The following is an 18,269-nucleotide window of genomic DNA, read 5'->3' on the forward strand; positions in this document are numbered from 1 at the left end:
CGACATGCAGCGAAACTGTGGGGTAATACAGAAAATTACTCACTATCTAATAATCTTGTTCGGTGTGAAAGCAGACTACAGAAAAATTATTCTCTTACCGTCCAGATTTTCAGACGTTTCTGAAACATCAGCTGCGATCACCTCAGTCGATTTCTTCTTAATATCAACTGTGATCACGTCAGTTGATTTCTCCTCAACATCAGTTGCTATCACCTCAGTTAATTTCCTCTCAAAATCAGCTGCCATGTCCTCAGTTGATTTCTGTTCAACATCACCTGCGATTACCTCAGTCGATTTCTTCTCAACATCAGTTGCAATCACCTCAGTCGATTTCTTCTCAACATCAGCTGTGATCACATCAGTTGATGTCTCCTCAACATCAGTTGCGATCAACTCAGTTGATTTCTTCTCAACATCAGCTGCGATCTCCTCATTCGATTTTTTCTCGCTGAAAAAACCTAAAAAATTAACAATACCAAATACAATCAGTTTCAGATATACCAGAAACGTCAATTTACTTGGACTATTAATACTAAAATACCCAATATATGTTTTGATTACCCCTATTCTATATATCTATCTGGTAACTACTAAATTACCACTAAACCATCACCATAAAAAATCAGCATTAAATTGTCCATCAACCAAAACTATTCTAATATGCAAATGGTAATGTCGTTGGTGGAATCAGATATGCACATTCACACATTATACTGTAGCAAAGAAAACCAAGTGTCCATCTTAATTGAACTACTGTTTCCCTAATTAACCTCATGAAGCCACAGAAACAGACATTAGCCTAACTGCTAAGCAAAGCTGCTTCACCTATCTGTCTCCAACTTTGCCAGCTAAATGAGATGAGTAATTAGATTATGCTACAATGCTTTGAAACGCCGCAATCTGACCCTTGTCTATATGTCCAGAACGTACTAGCTATACCTACAGACTTTTAAACATTGAGTCACGCCTTTTTGGCCATGTAAATCCCACCCAGTAGAAATAACACTTCTCATTCTATTTGCTTCCCACGATGCAATAAGATTAATCACGCTAATGATTCTGTGTACAAGAGCACTCTTGCTCCAAATATCGGTCTGAGACGTTCCGCGTGCATCGGAAAAAGCAATACATAGATGTTTGTGCCTCTAAGTAGTCTAACATAAAGATGCATTAGACGCAGTGTTTCCCACATTCCCAATACATGAGCAACAACCGGCTCTCACGACAAAAATCGCACGAGTCCCTTGCCTTCACAACAATATCAATAGCTTCGCAATATACAATACGCACGCCATAACAAAGTTGGATATTACCTATTGTGTGTCATTATCACAACATTGACGTTTGCAAGCTGCAAATTGCAAATATCATATCACTTCTCTATTACTTCATTCCCCATTCACGTCCGCGCAGTGGGTGGTACTAAGGCTATAATACTAAGGCATCACAAAGAGAATAAACACAATACTCAGGACAAATCAAAGTAGTAGTATTGCCATTAATGTGAAGACATAAAAGTAGGCGTGGAAATTTCAGAGTCCTCAATCTGTATACGCTGTGAATACTCTGTTACGTAGCAAAGTAGATTTTGTACAATAAATGAATTTTCTGTTTTATCGTTTACCCGATTTCTTCTCTTTCTGTAGATCATTCTCCGATTTCGACGCCTTCAACCCCATTACAAAGCTCAAACGTTCAGTCAGACGTCACGTAATTCCTGTGATGCAAACAGAACACGCTTAACTAATTAAGGAACTAAGCGAACAACTGCAATCTCTGATGGTCCTCAATCCTAGCATGTGACGCACGAAATGAATGAAGTATTCCGTGTAAAAATAATTATAGGAAATGACATGATGTCATGCCTAGTCTAGAAAGCCTTTCACGCTCCTATTGATAATTGGAGAATGCAAACTTATGCATATATGTATACTAGACTTACAATATCTACAGTATGTAAGCCTTTGTAAGGTCAACCATTCCTGTTTTATTGCATAACCTCACTATTCCCTTCTCAACACGGGCAAATTACTAATGATTAGTAAATTTCTATTAATATTAGTTGCATACAAGTTATTTATCGTTGTTTGCATTCATGACGTATAACTCATTCACCGAGTACTAATTTATTATGAAGTGTATCTTTCTGAAGAATTCTCTTGAATAAATTTGTTCACAGTTCCTTCCCGTTAACTGGACGCAGGGGAAGAATTCTCATAAAGTTAATTAATATAATAAACGTTGTATGGAAATTTATGTTGTAGCAGGAGTATCTTGTTCTGACTATCATATAAAGTTTATCTCGCTCACGTGCATTTCTATATCGTTCAATTATTTCTTGTTCAATTAGATCCCGTCCTACAATTCCACAGTATATACTGGTATCACATTACAAATCTCCTTCTTCGCCCGGAGCTGATTACCAACATTATTGATTATTAGGTGCATTAGTATCCCGTTCTGGGAAATGACCGAGAATTTCGTTCAGAGTCATATCCCGTTCAGAGAAATTAGATGTGATCGTGTACTGCATTAAGATAGCAAAATCTTAGAAGACATGTGCAGGTAATTAGTCACCTGTATATAGGGATTGACACGCGTTCTGAATTACTTCGCTCCTAGTGTTTTCTGGAAGAATCGACACAATGCAAAGGGTAAAGATCAGAAGCGTTGCTTGGTCAGATTCGGTGCACAAGCAATCTTAATTAAAGAGAAACGCGAACGCCGGAAGACCGGCCGCAATCGGCAAGAAATCGTCGTTCTCCGGAAAGTTATCAAGGACGACGACAGTTACAGTCTACATGGCAATATTGCGGGAAAACGTTCGATTGTAAACCAGAAAAAGCAGCGTGCACCTCGTGAGATATTATAGGAGGAGGTCGACCGTTCCAAAGGGAACCACGAACATTCTAATAACGTTCGGCCACGTTTCCGTCGGTCTTACCAGTTGGGCGTGTGCTAGACAAACTTGGCGAATATCTAACCGTACATGGCGAGGATACGCCCCTACTCACCGACTAAAGAAAGACAGAGAGACAGAAATACGGACGGACGAACGACGAAGGGACGGTCGAATGGACGGAAGAACGAACTGACGGACGTGCGGATGGAGGGAGGAATGGAGGGACGGAGTGACGAAAGTACGGAGAGACGGATGGACGGAGGGAGGATGGACGGACGAACGGAGGGAGAAAGGGAATGAGAGACGGAGGGACGCACGGACGAAGGAACGGACGGAGGGAGGGAGCGACGGACGGGCGGAGGGAGGGAAGGACGAAGGGAGGGAGAGACGGAGAGAAGGAGGGACGGAGGGAGGGACAGAGGAAGGGAGGAACGGAGGGAGGGAGGGACAGAGAGAGGGCGGGACGAAGAAATGGACGGAGAGACGGAGGGACAGACAGAAGTACGGACGGACGAACGGACGGACGGACGGACGAACAGACGGACGGACGGACGGACGAACAGACGGACGGACAGACAAACGGAGGGAGGAAAGGGAAGAGACTGACAGACGGACAAACGCACAGACTGACCAACGGACTGACAAACCGACCGACTGAGAGACCGACCGACTGACAAACCGACCGACTGAGAGACCGACCGACTGACAAACAGACCGACCAACTGACAGACTGACCGACTGACAGACCGACCGACTGGCCTAACAGATGGAATGACGAAGAGCTGACGGACAGCCTGACGGACGACCGGCGTAATAAACGGCCTAACGGACGGTCTGACGGTCCGACGGACAGACAGACAGTGAGATAGACAGACAGACAAACCCCAGATATTCATGAACACCGTTCAAATCGTCCTGTCCGTGTGCGTGGCTTCACTAGGCTTTCTATGGATTTGCAAGGGCAAGAACGGTGTCCTTTTCAAGTATTTAAGAACGCGCGCGAGCTGGGTTCAGCGAGTTCTGGTCATATCCGACTCGTTCTCGACGCTTCTCCTCTTCTGGAGGATTTTGCTAAACGCCTGAATGTCCATCAGTGTTCTTTTCGCTCGAAACGGTTTCTAAATTTAGGTAAACGTACAAGTCACTGTAGGAAGCGTTATAGATCTCCAGATCGACACAATGGTCAAAGTCATGCCGTCAATACCTTCAAGTGGCACTTCCGCGAACAACCCGACAACTACCGAAGCGCATTCCGAAGAAGCAACTTCCAATTTGCTTATGACAAATTAAGAAACTTCACTAATGGACATCTCTACCGATCGTGACCTCCTAGCATGACGCTATATCGAATCACTGTCTATTGAAGAGATTCTCAAGTTACTCCAGTGTCATCCGTTCGGAAATAAAGTGTACACTTCGCTCTTGCTTTCAAGACTGGTGTATTCTTGCTTTAGAAAGAATTAGAGATCATCCTAACAAAGTACTGGCATGAAAGATTCTATGTGATTCCCGGTATGGTTCTGAGCAACAATTTACTTGCCAAAGGAGAAAAGAATGACTTACTGGATATCAAATCTACGTAACACATATTTCTAGATTGGCAATAAGACAAGTTTCTCCATGTCAATAGGCCAAGTCAAAAGGCAAAGGTAAAACGTCAAGATACACGCATATCTGCAGTTGTACAGCTTGTCAAGATTCGAGAGTTACCTCGTTCTGCGTTTGTTCTAACCAGCGCAGAATTAGCTCCTTCTACGCAAGAGACTGCACTGAAATCGAGGTCAAACATCCCTCTGCTACAACCAAACCTAATCAAGACTCACTAAATAAATCTCATCCAATAGTGTTGCCAAAACAGCTGCTGTTTATGGTTATTCGAGAGTCCCATCGCGGATCTGGTGCTAGACAGTCAGGATGGCGGTTTGAGCATTTAAATGTCTTGATTGAAAACGAAAGCTCTGGAGTCTTCTCTATTGAGCATGCTCTGTCATTGGTGCGAATCTCTTCCTGATCCCATGTCTGAGTTGCTGACTTCAGCTAGGCTTATCGCATTGTCCAAACAAAACGGAGAGATTTGGCCAGTGACCATTGGAAGGAACTGAGAAAACTGGGAAAATGATTGCTTGTGACCACGAAAGCTGTCCCATTGGATGGTTCCACATTCGGTGTCTAATAAAATCAGCTGCGTCACACGAGGAAAGTGGTTATGTCATGATTGCAGAAGAAACTCGAACAGGAGAAAAAGAACCGTTTAGTAGCTACAAAAGGGCAATGTTGGCAGCTATTCTCTGCATTGGTTCCTCCTTCCAACCCTATAGCCTAGCCTCAATACAAAGGGGGCTGTTCGGTGTATACGACACACGTGCTGAATAAAGCTTCTGTAAAGTACAGCATTTCTTAGTGTCTGTACCAACACGGTAAAATTAACCAAATTCACTCCTAAGTCACAACAGATTCGCAGCAATTGCAGAGAGCAGAACACACTGTAACAATTCTATCAGTCATACTCAATCGTCTTCTGTGTTGAACACGAGTAAATTAATAGGTAAAGTTCCCTGTGGAACGGTACACTATTGCCTTAGTAGTAAAATTACTATTTCCACATGTATGCGGATTCGAGCAATCTCGCGAGAGCAATCCACTTCCAGGTTACTGAGCTTGTGAAGTGAGGCATCTTAACATCTGGACAGCACATTCCTGCAGCATCACTAATTTTATATTCTGTCTGCTAATTATAACATAACGTCACAAGGTAGAACGTTGTCCAGAAGACCAAAACGTTACCTAAGATAATTGTCCGCTACACAGCCACGCCAGCTTTTTGAAATATACGAAATAGCACTTTGAGAACCAATTGCAATTTAAAATATCATGGTATTATAATGCTTATAGTTGACAATGTTTGTGCTCTGGCTTTAATTAACGGCTATTGGTCTCTCAGTAAATATTTCAAAATAATCCAAGATAACCGCACATCGTTTGAAATCTTTCCTGAACAGCATTTGCCTATTTAGTCTTGCTACTTGCTTCACGCTCAGGCACATCAAGAGTGGCTTTAGTCTCTCATACATAACATAAATCCATTTCTTAAAATTTCGAGAAACTGTAGACTGATGGACAATAAACAGGTATGCAAAATATTGATTTCAACAAGTCGGAGCTTCATCAGTATCATGATAAACTGTTGCAATAAAGGCAAGCTGGTCAGCGGGTGGTTCGGCCATTTAAAGTTCTACATTACATTTTCATGTTTTCATTTTTCAATTTTCAATTTATATATATTTTTATTATAAATTTAAAAAAATTAAATTCTTAATTTCTTATTCTTTCTTTTATTTTTTACTTGTATTCCTATTTAAAAAATTTGTATTTATTAAATTTTTGTTATTAATTCTTAGTAATATTTTTTTATTCTGCCTCAAATTTTTTGTAAAATTATTTTTCATCCTTTGATGTTTGACTCTTTTGATCTTTAGATGTATTTTTAAAGTTTGATTGTTAGGCACCTATGTGCTCAAAACTAGAAACTTGAATGCGCATTTCGCCTTTCTATTTCCAACATGAATAGAAATTAGAAATTGAATTGACCATACATACAAGACGAAGCAGGGGTCTCAGTGGGGCTTCCAGTCGAACGCGTGTCTCAGGAGATAACATTTCCAACACACAAACAGATGTTTGTTTTTACTATACTTTCCGTCACGTGTCAAAACATGTTGGCAGACCTTGGCCGCGGACAACTCCGCTCGACACATAACGTTGTGCCAGTGAATACCTCGGTCCGTAGCGTGCATTGTACTGTACAACACGCCACCTTAAACGTAGATGAACCGGTTGGAGGGGAAATGCTACGAATGCCTAGGTACATCTCCTTAGATAGGCACCGCACTACAACTGTGGTGACGAAGTATACAGAAAAAAGTACACGGTACCGTACAAGAGTGGGCGTGGTACTCTTTATCAGGCACATTTCTTCATTTGCATAACGTCGCACAACTCATCAAGTAAACAGACATGCACGTCCATCGTTTTCTACGACGCCTTCTAAACTCTATTTGAAATTCAACTCAACGGAACTCTATTTGGTCACCTCAACTCAATCAATTAACTCAACTAACGTAGAAAAGTGTGCGGCTACAACTGAAATTAAAGAACATGGTCATAGCTAGTCAGCTACAGCTAGCTAGAGTTAGTTACTGAGTAGACTACTATGTCAATGCTAGGTACTATAGCTACTAGAGTCAATAGTGCTAGACAATGATTGTAGAGTTCTACCGTGTCACTCGATGATCTAGATCTCTGGGCTGTCATTGTCGACGCGTACGTTCATATCTGCAGTCAAGCTGCGTGACGAAGGGGCACCGGCACCTTGCAGATGGAAACACAATTGGCAGTTCCGTGTCCAACGAAATGAAGAAATGTGACCTGCTCTAAGAGTACCACGCCCACCCTAGTACGGGAACTGTGTGTACTACATAGGTGAAAACTCGCAGTCTACTACTTGTGGTATAGGTTGACGATCCGCTAGTGCGGAGCCTGTCTAAGGACATGCACTTAGATATTCGTAGCAATTCCCTCTACCCGGTTCATCTACGGTAAAGGCAGCGTGTTACGCAGTACAATGCACGTACCTAGACGGCTAGGGACCGAGGTATTCACTGGAACAACGTTGTGTGTCAGATTGGAGTTGTATGCGAACAAGAGCTGCCAACATGGTTTGGAACATGACGGAAAGTAAAGTAAAAACAAACACCGTGTGTTGTAAATGTGATCTTTTGAGACGTGCGTTCGAAAGGAAGTCCCACTGAAACCCCCGCTGTGTCTAGTGTCTTAGGTCATTTCAATTGTCTATCTTCTATTCAAGTTAGAAACAGAAAAGCGAACAGCGCGTTCAAGTTTCTAGTTTTGAGCACATAGGTGCCTAAAAATCAAACCTTAAACAATAAATCTAAAAAAACAAGAATCAAACCTCAAAAGATGAAAAACAATTTTACAAAAAATAAAATTAAATAATAAAAAAATTTATTACTAAAACTTAAAAGTTAAAATAAAATAAATACAAATACAAAAATTTAAATAAGAATGCAAATCAAAAATTAAAAAGCAATAAGAAAAATTAAAAATGACACTTTAAATATACATATAATAAAATAAATAAAAATTGAAAATTGAAAAATTGAAACATTAAAATTGCATTGTAGAAATTTAAATGAACGGACCATCCACTGACCCAGGCTGGACCGAGCACTACAAACAACAGACATGGCGATGAAGTTGAAGAGAGTCATCAGAATAGGAAAGGATGGTAGTCCTGTGTAAAAATTCACCTTGCTGTTATCACTCTCAAACCAAGATTTAGTGAACCCTTGTCTGCCAACTGCTTCTTCCAAAAGACGATTTTCCTGCTTCAATAGCTGACATTCTGTCTGAAGGCAGTCGATATCTCTCATACTCACATCTGTCATCGTTGAAGTTGAAGGAACTTATGCTATTTTAGGAAGTGGGATTATTCTTTAGTCACGTGGTGTACTTGTGACAGATTACTGATATTACCTAGAGTCCCATGCATATGGTCTTTCTTCTCCTGAGGGGAGACAACCGGCTGCACACTCGAGTCTAGCTAACACGCTCCTCCTGTTTGAAATATCATCTCAAGCCTTCGTTTCTTAGACGCCTGCATTCCTGGTACCTCGCCATGTCACGTTAACCTCTTCCTTTCAGAGGGCTGGCTACGTACGCAAACAAAGACGGAACGAAGGCGGGAGAAGTGGAATCATTGCTCTTCTCGCCATTACAAAATGGTCGCTGCATACCCACGACAATGCACAAGGCTTCCAGGCCTTTCTATTGACAGCGGCAATCCATCTTTGTTTCCTCTCACAGTCCTTTGGAAAGTAATAAAACTGAACTCCTCAACTTTTGTAATACCTATCAGTGTTGGCAATATCAGAAAATTCACACACGATCAATATTAGACGGTCAACAACATCACGATATATTGAAGAGATTTGCAACACTAAATTTGCAACGCAAATTTGCAACTCAGTACCATCATAATATCTCTACTAATCTAGCAAATGCTCATCCCACATAAATCACTCCTACCTACAGTTGGGCTAAAGGTTTCTGCATGGACAAAAACATTGGTAACATTTGTTTGAGCGCCACCATTTCCATGCTTCGTCATGGTAGCATGTTCTTAGCCGTGCAGTACGTGACAGCATACGTCAGCTCTGTATACGTACTTGCTAGTAGCTGCCAACTTGTCACATATCTTTGGCTACACCATCGACATGAGCTTTCTTTTACAAGACGCCTTCCCTTCCTTGATCTTCTGGATGGTGCTCACGTAAATGGTCTACTATGCTGCTGGTACTGCTTCTCTTGCAAGGAAGTCTCCTAATAGCTGTGTCAGTCGTTTTGGGATTGCTGTCTCCGTTGATCTCCAACCCAGATAATGTACTGCCAGAATACGTTTGCTTTTGCAACGAGATCTCAGGATATGACGCTGGCGTTGATTAAAGGCATCTAAAATTTGACGACAATCACGTGAGACCCTGACACCCATACAGAATTAACACGATCTACTATCGCGTTACACTTGAGAATCGACTGAGCCCTCAAAATGTCGTCAAAAGGGGATATATTGTGATATCGCCCAACATTGAATTACCTATTAGTACACCCAACAGCACAGCAGCTTTTCACCATTTATAACGGACGAAACGGATACTGGCCGCTATAATATCAGAAGAGATACGAAGGCGTGACTGACTTGCCACTCAAAATGGCGGCTGCAGCGGACACGTAGCCTAGTGACGTCATGTGCACAACCTCTCTAGAGTCCTCTCTACGAAATCCTCAACTCTCTGCTCGTGTTTAAACACATTTTCTCCTTTCTGTAGTCTTACCTGAATAGATGGACTCCTGCAGTACGTTTACAGAGCAGCTGTTCCCAGTAGTTTCCAAATCACACGGCTTCTGTAACAAGCATAGTTAACGCTCATCAAAAACTCAAACTAACTGTTGATCTCTCACTCGTCAGTATATCGGACCACCGGTAAACGCACGAACGGGGATGCAGAACTTTCCGTATCCGGGAGCTAAAACACCCGGATATGGAGTCAACGTAGCTTTACAAATTTAAACTACTACAGAAAATAATTTTATCGCGTACGGTAAGCAAGATATGCCATTTTTGATATGCCAAATGTTGTAATAGTAACTTGTTACCACTAATCTATTGAAAAACACAAAGCTCTAGACAGCAAATCACCTGTTATTATCTAGGACGGTTCTCTTGTTTAGTCGTTACCAAAACTTTTTATACCTTTACGGTTTGTAAGAATTGAAACTAAAACACCAAGAAGGAAAACACCATGTACGAAGTCTAGAATAAAAATTGAAATGTTTTGAGGCAATCAACGCACGCGTAGGATTGGAGTAAGAAAAGGTGGAGCTATGCAAAAGCGACGAACATACCCTTTTTGCATAATTACTTTCGAAAGTACTAGAAACAAAAGTTGACTACTGGTGTAATAGTTAGGACCATGGAACAATCGATTACAGCACACGCCCATCGTGAGCCTTGAGGTTTAATGTTTGAAATGTTTTCTATCACTTTGTTTGGCATGTAATTTTTGTGAAATTGTTTCCAGTTCAGACACAACTTACAGCTCCAAAATAAAGTAAATGACTATATATCATAAGCAACGATTGCTTACTTTAATTGCAGTTGCACGTGTAATAGGGGGTCGTCACGTATTCCGTGGAGGCGGAGCAATGGTGGAACAAAAGTAGTGGCTACCGTTCAAGTACTTCAAAATTTTAAGATTTTTAACTTTGCTTGCAAAAATATTAGAAAAATATTGTTTTTTAACAACATTACCCCAAATCATCAATCTGTTACTGCAGTTCAAAAATAATTCAAATTGTATATAGAATTGTTGTCTTCTCTTACAGTATACTCAGCACTAAAATATTTTATTAAAATAAATTTTATCATTTATGTGGATTGTGTATTTACTTATATTCTAAAAAACGCTAATGGTCAAAGCGCATTCCACTACCTAATTAACAAGTATACAACCAAAAATTGAATTTCAAAACTAGAATAAAACATGAAGTGTAACACCTACAAAATTTTAGTCAAATTGTAAATTATATAAAAGTTATAGTAATATTCTGTCAACGCGTTAATTTTAATGAATAACATTTATTAAAATAAGTCAATTTAATCAATGAAATATTACATAAATGCAACTTAAAAATAGCACAAATTTTTTTACGTAAACGTATGAAAGCAAGAGAATTATCAGTTAATTATATAACCTGCCAGAAGAACCTTCTATTCTTCCTTAAACTTACAAACTGAAAGTCATGAAAAAATCAAATAGAACAAATCAGTTACTGCAATCGCGTCTCCTCTATTTGTGTATAGTAAAGACTGTACAGCCTCCAGATAATCGTGTGCAGACACACGTGATTAATTAAAGCTTGTACCACATTTTCTGGCGCGATCGTGCACGGTTCCCATATGTGATTGACCTTGTTTGGTTAACATCTATAATTACTGATGTTTACAAACAAATCGAACATTACTTGGTCAAGACAAAAACCTTTTTCAGGATACGTTTACGTCTTGCTCTTTCAGGAATGCCTGGAGGATGATCGACATGAGACTTTCGAGTCCCTCCAATAGTATATAGCTGATATGTTAATAGATAAATGGTTATCATATTATGTTGAATGTATGATTTAGCGTAACTAGTCTATTGTCATTTTCCAAGTCAATTTTGGCGTTTGCATTCACTGTCGTAGTCGTATTAGAAGAGAGTCGCCTGTGATCATATCTTCTTGTATTAGCTGAACCTACTCACTTACTTACCACTAAGTGTAATTGTAACCTATATTAACGGCTGTTTTGATATATTTGACAATGCGATGTTTAAAACTATTATTACAATTAATCAATAAATAGTGGCAACATAACTTGAGATAGTTAACTATTTAATGACATTTTTTCTCCCAACCATAATCAATACAAAAGTAACATTTGATATTTTAAAAGAGTAAAAAATATTTTGTGTCACGTTATGGTACGTAAGAAAGTAATGAAGACGATGAACGCCGGTCTTTGCTGAGACCTCGACTACAAGAAGGTTAGTTACGAGTTTAGTTAGTTAGTGCTAATTGAAGACGTAAGTTATTCGTTACAGTGTATCAATAATATACTCCACTAATTGCACAGTCCTAGATAGACTTCTCACGACTACCTGCCTCTCTTTCTCCGTCTCCGACAGTACCGCCTTTCAAATCTCTTGGACTTGACTTTATGTCATTCAGCTATTTCGCTTATTCGTAAAGTGCCGTCTCCAGTCAATACGCCCATCTAGTCTCTAGTACATACGCCATTCAAGTCTTTAGTCAATAGCCCTCACTCTCAAGTGATTTATGACGTACCCCCAATATAAGGTAGAAATTGCAAAGCAATTTAGTCCAAATACAAATCATATGATACATATAATAATTCATACAACTTAAGACTTTGACTCCTACGTGGTCTTTGCCGGTTAGCACCTTTATCGAAAATTGGTGATCTTGCAGAACAGTGCCCATCTCATGACTCTCTCGTTTACAAATTATGCTCATTGAAGGTACAGTAGGAACTGGTGTTCTGTCTGCAAAACGAGTCGCTTTCCATATCGAAACATAGCAAACCTCCGCACACTCCAAATGATTGCAAGGCATTCCTTCTTGATCATTGATTATCTTATTTCTTGATCAAACAATTTTCTGCTTGCAAACGATACGGCATACAACTAACCCTTATGCTCACGCAGTACGATCTCTTCAATTACTTATTCCGATGGTAATTTTTGAGAATAAAAGGCTTGTCGTGGTCCGGCAGCTGTATAATTCGTCTATTGTTTAATAAATTCTTAACTGTGCTATATGCTCTCTCCTGCTCGTCACCCCATTTGGATTTTGTGTTTCTCTTCTTTAGTAGGTCAGTGAAGGACGCAGCAAATGGGCGTAATGAGCTTTGTGGGCACGATAAAACGCTGTCAACCCAAGAAGCGAACGCACACTCTTTCTTTGTGGTATGTCTCAGTGTCGTCTCCACACCGCTTAGCAGTGGGGTATTTCTATGACACATTTCTTGCCACAACAATTTGACCTTGTCCGCCGCAATTACAGATTTAGATAGTCGAGTTGACAGGTATGCTTCCGGTAATTGCCTGAAGACTTCGCTTACCGTCGCCATGTAATCCATGCTATTGTTCGAGTGTATCAGGACGTCGGCAATGTAAAAATCAAAGTTATCGAACTTGGCAAATTTAGTCCATATTCATCTCACTGTAGTATTGTGTCGCCTCCGAGATCAAAATTTCTAATGGCATCTTCACGAACTCGTAGTGTTCGTCTAGGTTTACAAGTGCCGTCTTTGAAAGATGTTCAGGAGCTACACGTATTTGCCAATAACCTTTATTGTTGTCGAATTTTGTCGAGAACCTATTCTGGATAGGTCGCTGTGTCAGCTTTGTCATCGGTGTCATCGGCTCAGGATTCCTCACTTTGACTTCAATAGTACATGCAAAGGCTACTGCTACCATCTTTCTTTTTAACCATTTGGCATGGGTATGGTAATTCCAATTTACAAATCACTCTCCTCCTTATCATGCTCACGCTGTCTCTCCGTATTGTTGCTCTGACCACAAAAGGAATAGTGTACAAAGAAATCAATATCTAAGACCAGTTCTGATTCATCTCCTGTAAGGCTTCTAGAATGCCAATACTGTTTCCATGGTGTACTGGTGTCTGGTGCAATTTTCTCACTGCGCTCGTATTGTTTTGTCCTTGCATTAGTATACATCTGTGTTGAAGATGGTTCTATCTTATCTATATTCCACCACCTCCACCCTTGTTTTCCGTTAGTGAGTCAAACGTATGTAAGTTGCCCCTACGAGTGAACTAGACCAGATTTAGTGTGACGAAATACATTAGTATTATTTTATTATATCTGTTGTCTGTTTAGTATCTTTACTCGTCGAGGGAGCACACCCCTATTCGGGGAGAAAGAAGGACGTAAAGACATTGACAGATGGTGTACATACACTTGTTTCGTCTATATGTAAAGAATTCGTTTGTCTCATAGGGTGCAAATAGAAAACATGCGGAATTCCAGGAGAAACTTGGAAATTTGGGCGAAACCGGAAGAAACTAGATAAATCTAGAATAAACTTGGAAATTCCCTAAAAAGAAAATAGAAAAATTTATGACAAACTAAGAAAAAAATTAAAAATCTAGGAAATCTGTGATAATCCCCGGAAAAAACTTTGCAATTTGCGGTAAATACCACGGTGTCAGTTTAAAATTAGAGCACCGCGTAGAGAGCATTACTTTATCCTTGGTGATAGAAGTGTGCGCTTGATATATTTTGTGTGATCTTTTCTGTCAGGACTACTAACAAGTTGTACCCTTTTATACAAATAATATAACTTATATATAAGCAAATTTTTATGACATATATAACAATAGTGCTAAGAAATTGAGTCTTGTTAGAGAAATACATTGTACAATATACAAAACCATATTAGCATCGATCAAGCAAATCAATCATGTTCTATCCTGAGTCTAATAATATTTATCCTGAGTTTAATGTTAAGAATATCGCCAAAATTAGGTAATCTATAGCAAACGATCTAACAGTCAAGTTGTTTTACCAAGTGCTGTTGTAAAGCCCAAATCAGCTCCAGGTGTAAAACCTACCCCTTGGCTTCTCAAGACAGCCAACAAAGGCAGGACCAACCCTAGCGCTATATCCACAATTCTCAAAACTTATCAGTAAATCCTCAATATAAATATTAAAGAAGAACAGAGAAAGAACACTTGTTTGTCGGACACCGTTACCAACAGTACACTTCTCTGACAGTTGGGTGTTCCACTTGACATGCATCGTCTGCTTCTCTTACAACACCGACACAGCCTTACAAAGTACACTGGTACTCCCATTTTCAGTTACGTTATTAAAAGACTGTAGTAAGGCATTCTATCTTAGGCTTTATATATGACCAGAACACATAAGAAAAACTTATCATTTCCCCTCTTCAGATAATATTCAATCGCACTTTTAGGCACAAATGAACAATTTGCACGACTTTGTTTATGCTTGAAACCGAATTGTTGCTTTTTAGTTACCAACCATCTCTCCATCCGATACAAAAGAACTAAATCTATTACTTTAGATATTACTGAACATATAGTAACGCCTCGATAGTTATTCACATCCGTAATATCTCCACATCTATCTTTGATGATAGGAACTATAAATGACGAAAGGAACTGCTGTGCAACAAATGATTGTCTGCGAATCAATGTGGAAGCGATACTAAGATATAAGTCAAGCATACCTCCATCATACTTGGTATGCTCTTGTTGGATACTATCTAAACCTGCCGCCTTTTGCATCTTAAGATGCCGTACAACCAATAAAATCTCATCAACTTTGATATCGACACACCACCATGAAAGATTGAGTCCACCCATTTGCTTTCGTAACATTGTCTCAAACTTCATTCGCTCTTCGATTCTCCTCTGAGAAGGCTCACTATTAGAAACGGCAGCAAAATGTTCTCTCAACGACACAGAATGTCCCTATCAAAACAGGCTTGAGTAATCCTGGTAGATCCCCCCCCTGAGTTTGGCCTTATTCCTCTCTTCAATCTAACACAGAAGTGGTCATGATCATTCATGATCAGGCCCCTACTTAGACATTTACCAAACATCACATTTTCCTTATTCTTCCAACTCTTGAGCTTATTTTTAACCTGCTTACGTGATTTCAACATCGACTTATACAAAGCCCATGTTGTGATCTACCAACTGCCATCAAGTTAGAATAGTTCATATTTGAGGCTCGTTTTAACATCTTCAGTTCATCGTTCCATCCCAGTTTCTGTTTCATCTTGTTTTTCCTCATGGGAATGCATAGTTTTGAAGATCTCGTTATTGCAGAGAAGACATTATTATAAAAGGCTTGTATTGAAAGACCGTGCTCATACAGAATTGGGGTTCATTGCATATAGCAGCCTCTACACGAATGTGTATCAACTTTGAATCTATTTCTAAACTTCGTTGGCTCTTCGTTGGTACTTGCTGAGGTCTAATTCAGTCATCTCTTTCCATAGCAGCAATTTAGAGACCAAGAAATGAGTCATGTCATTGCAAACAGTTGTAACAACAATATTCATAGAGATCATAATGGCTCCGTGATCAGAAGACACATTGCCACCTTCAAGGATTACAAAACTCTCAACAAGTTCCTGTATAGATTGTGATATACATACATAATAGATATACGACTCACAAATATATTTGTAAATGTGCATTGTATTCATGAAGCTTGCATTAGAATCCCTAAGACTTCAGCTGAAAAGCTATGTTCCAACAAGAAAGATTCCAGTCTGCCAGAAAAACGACTGATATATCGCAAATCAATGTTGAATTCAACTAATAACAAAACATGGCCATATTGCACAATTTCTAGAGTTCTTACAAGAAGCCCAACTCCATGATGTACTCATTCAAAGCATCACCATCACCGCAGTCTACGGACATATATGAGGCTATTGTAAGAATAACCCGATATAATGTTGTCATCTTGACCGCCATCTGTCTATTAGATGTACAAGTAACAGGAAATATTGCATGTGGAAATCTCTGTGCCATAAAAGAGCTACCCTCCAAATGGTCTACCCGTTACAACCTGAAACGCCTCCATATGAGAGTTGGCTGTATATACAACAGCATCTCATACAGATGACAATACTTTGAACTCAGCTGGGTTCAAACAATGTTCTCGTAAAGTTAAAACATTTGCTTCCTGAAAAAGCTCAGTAACAAGATCTTCAGAAGATCGTAAACCTCGACAGTTAAAAGAAGCAACCTTGAAACTAGCCATTCCGATAAGATTGCGCAGGTCCTTGTATAGCCCAACTCGGCACGAATATCCAGGATCTCTTCCTGACATTCTCAGGCCAGAAAGTTGAATTTGAAACTTTCTCTTTATCTTGTAAGGAAACTTTCACTCTTGCACTGTTAGTGCCATAAAACTTTGACGTCATCAGATGTCATGATCTTACATCAACTCCATTGCTATTCATGTACTCTACAACATGCTCTTCCTTAACATTCTCTAACATATTACAACTTTTCTCCTTTTAAGACATCGTACAAGAGACCGACGTCGAGCTGTCTCGCTAGTTCTGTCTCTCTCTTCATTTCCATTTTCTGTGCCAGCCTTGTCGTCACTCACTAAAAGAGCTTGTTTCTATCCAAAAATTAATTATTTCCGCGTATTTCTAGACTGTTCGTCAGTTACTTCATCTGTTTCTTCTCAGTACACTTCTGTACTGAACGCACTTCTTCTGTTGTCTTGCTTTTAAACTTTTCTAGGTTTTCTATTACCATTGCCACTTCACTCACCTTCTGCTGTATCACATTCGATTCCTCATTTATTCTCATAAGAGGGCCGGATTCAAGAATTTTTGAAAGAAGGGGTTCACTTGGTAGCAGTTATTTATAGCAATACTAATTTTCTCTTTCTACGCCCACCTCATTACTTCGTCGTTTACGAATTATGCCTTTGAAGGTACAGTAGTGGCTGGTGGTCGTCTGCAGTCGAATCTCTTCTCATATAGGAACACAGTAAGTTTTCGCCCACTACAAATTATAGCAAGACATTCTTTCTAGACTGTCGAATATCTCCTTTCTCGATCTAACAATTTCTTGATTGCAAACGATACGAGATACAACTGAAAGCCATGCTCTTGCAGAATGATCACTCCGATTCCTTTGTCCGACTCTTCGGTTCTAAGAATAAAACGCTTGTCGTGGTCTAAAACTGTAGAATTGGTCTATCATTTATTGCCCAATTGACCGTGCTGTACGCTCGCTTCGAATTCTGCGCGTCAACCCCATGTGGGTTGGTTTGGTTGACCGGCCCGTTTTCTAAAAAATCTGTGGGAGGCGCAGCAATAACTGCGCAGCGTACTGCGATATTCTTTTTCGATAAAACGCTGTAAACGCAAACCGAACGCACCTTTTCCATTTTTGTAGGTCTCGGAACGGCTCTTCCCCTCTCCTCACCGCTTAACAGTGGGGTCTTTGTTTTATGAAATAATTTTTGCTCCAGTAACTTTAAATTGTCAGTCCCATATACGGATTGAGGTGATCGTCATGTGGGGTTGCCTTCGGATAAAATACCTAAGGACTTCGTTTACAGTCGTCATGTGATTCGTCTTATTGATCGAGTTTATCAGGATGTTGTTCATGTAGAACTCCACTTTGATGAAATCCGCTAATA

At 39.8% G+C, this 18,269-nt stretch overlaps 1 long non-coding RNA gene across 1 annotated transcript; it reads right to left on the reverse strand.

The window, feature by feature from the left end:
- Positions 1-356: 356 nt before the first annotated feature.
- Positions 357-9,877, reverse strand: LOC134180993 (uncharacterized). The gene is made up of 3 exons (XR_009970052.1): positions 9,814-9,877; positions 1,625-1,717; positions 357-458 (listed from the first exon to the last, which is right to left on the reverse strand). It is a non-coding gene; the product is annotated as an uncharacterized LOC134180993 (long non-coding RNA).
- Between the last annotated feature and the right edge of the window lie 8,392 nt (positions 9,878-18,269).

This window comes from Corticium candelabrum, chromosome 6, assembly GCF_963422355.1.
Source record: "Corticium candelabrum chromosome 6, ooCorCand1.1, whole genome shotgun sequence".
Lineage (NCBI taxonomy): Eukaryota > Metazoa > Porifera > Homoscleromorpha > Homosclerophorida > Plakinidae > Corticium > Corticium candelabrum.